Raw genomic sequence first — 2,686 nt, 5'->3', positions numbered from 1 at the left:
TTTCACCTTTCACCCGTACTCTGCCGTCACGTGATGTTAGTGGCTCGTTTCAGTGGCTTTAGACCGAGGGAAAGACACAAAGCGCAGGAGTGAGGGTAAGGCACTGTGCAAAGAAGGAAAATTCACGATAAACAGATGATTTAGTCATCTCGTACCAACCAAAAAAGCATTCAAGTGTTAAAATCTACTTTCCAATCTGAAGTAGTAATTGCATTGCAAGACTACTGTATTCGGTTTTCTTAAAATAATGAATTAATGTTTTTCTACCTCTTTGCCTATAATTATGATATAGTTCTGATTACTCCATCGTCTTTAATTTCGTCTTTGTTATTTTGTTGCCCGAGTCGGAGGAAAGCAAAAGATAAATAAAACATTTTTGGCAGTTAGTTAAACTCGGAGCTATAGTTTTGTACATATGTTGATTTTGTTCGCAATTAATATTTACATCAGCGTTGTGAATTACGTTCAAATGTTTACCAAATTTGGCTCAAAGTCTCCATTTTTTAACAACTACAGTTCTAATTTTTAAACATAGCGTGCATTCATCGATTTCGTTACTAAATAGGTACCAAATATGAAATGCTTGCCCGGTGTTGATGTTATAAATTATAAAACGTTCAAAATGATTGTTTCCTGATCATTCTTTTGCTTGAATAGATTATAAAATAATAATATGGATGTCGATCCAGCTGCAACAACGTTACGGATGTTGCTCTTTGAGAGACGAAGTTTCCATTGAAATTCTCGTCATTTATTGTCTGTATTTGTGCACATTATAGGAATGAAAACGGGACAATCAGCAGTTATTCAATATTTGCTGTAGTTTTTTTAGAGTAGAGATTTCAGTAAATATTTCACTTTTAAATAAATGTATTGAAATATTAATGGTAACTCTCCACCCAGGATAGCAAAGCCTAGCTACATTTTACTTATAAAAATCGTTTTTTTCTTTGAATTTCCAATAAATATTTATTTGGGAAGTTATTTTAATTTATTGAAACATGTCCACATAGAGGAGTTAGTGTAATTCTTGTAAAATACAATATGAAACTAATTTTGTGACCTCCTTTATGGTCGTTGATCATGTAAATATTTGCAATGCGGGAATGCAAGATTTTGGAGTACAGATCAATACTTTGAGGTTAGTTAGTAGTTTATTTTTGTTTTATTTTGGGCTAAAATGGAATTGTGCAAAACAAATGATCTCCCAAACTAAAATCTAAATATAAATTATCTAACATCATTAAACGACGGGTTTGCAAACTGCATTTTTTTAATTTGTACGAGGTAATTACCTTTAAACTTTTTTAACATAAAGCATAGGTGTTTTAATTGGTCCTCAAATTGAAGAATCCCCGTGTGTGTTTCTTTATCATGTAAAAGATACATTGTTAAACATTATGTTTGTGCAAACACTGGTGAGAAAGCATTTTAATAAAAACGAAAAATATATGATTTGTTCCATAATACATTCCATAATTTCATTTACTCCAGGGGAATATTACTATTCTTTCTTCAGTATTCGGGCATCCAGTCCTCGGTATTCAACAAAATGATCAATTTAGGAATTTTAAGTAATCTATTTTGCCAGTTTCATTTATTTTATTTAGTCTACTGATAAAGGGAAGAACGTCAGGTGAAGTACACTAGCAATGTAACTTAATAGATTCTGGAAAACGTTTCAAACAATACAATTATAAGCACAAAACATAGTAATCGCACCACTTAGTTTTTTTTACGAAATGTGTTATAAAAAAGAGAGTTTATATTGAAACAACACTGCAATTGCCTGATAAAGGAGCAGGTGGCATCCATTTCGTTAAAAAGCGTATCCTTTAAAGAAAAGCACACACCACGCATTTGAAAGGGAGAGCCACGAATCTAGGTATAAAAAACAAAGGCAATGCATGTTACCCCGCCCCCAACCTGAAAAGACCCATATTTGCATTATGTAATATCTGAATTCAATCAATACATTCCACGGCTTAATCGCCTATAATACAACCGTGTGTGCTAAATGATATTGTGGCATTTGATGCCCCATTTCTGAAATCAATAGCAAACTTTAGAAGTGACTTTTGTGAGCAGGTCCTATACTTTCCGCTGTTTCTTGAGCATGTCTCTGTATAAATGCGAGTTATAGTTGTCATCGTCTGGAAACATTGAAACTCCATTCAAGATTGAAGGAATGTATCTTCCGCGCTCGCCCAGTGTTTGTTTCATAAACTCACTTTATTTTGTCACAAAGGAAGATACTTGCTATTTTTGCCCGCAGCTAGGTCTGTAACCCGTCTGACATTCATTCAGTGACATGCTGAGTGCCCACTCGTGGCATCTGGTTTGCTCAAAACGCAACCGACCTCTTGACAGGTTTCATGGACGGTAGAGACTCCAATTGAAAGTGACGTCTATTTCACTATGTGACTCTACAAAACATAATGTTCTGCTTTCAATAAGTAATCTGAATTTCCTAAGTTGTATACTTTTATTCGGCACGTGATTTCTCTAGTAAACAAAGAAAAAATGCTCAATATTTTAAAATGTAAAATTTGAGCTACCCTAATATGTGGCGTAATGTGCTGAGTAGGCTAGTCAAAAAATACTAACTACCTGTGTGGGAAAATAACAACAATTAGTCCGATAAGCGGAATTTACGGTGGATTTACCTTTAAAAGAAGCAATGACC

The sequence above is a fragment of the Chiloscyllium punctatum genome, chromosome 10, assembly GCF_047496795.1.
Source record: "Chiloscyllium punctatum isolate Juve2018m chromosome 10, sChiPun1.3, whole genome shotgun sequence".
Lineage (NCBI taxonomy): Eukaryota > Metazoa > Chordata > Chondrichthyes > Orectolobiformes > Hemiscylliidae > Chiloscyllium > Chiloscyllium punctatum.
The sequence above is the reverse complement of the archived record's forward strand: the minus strand, read 5'-3'. Positions refer to the sequence as shown.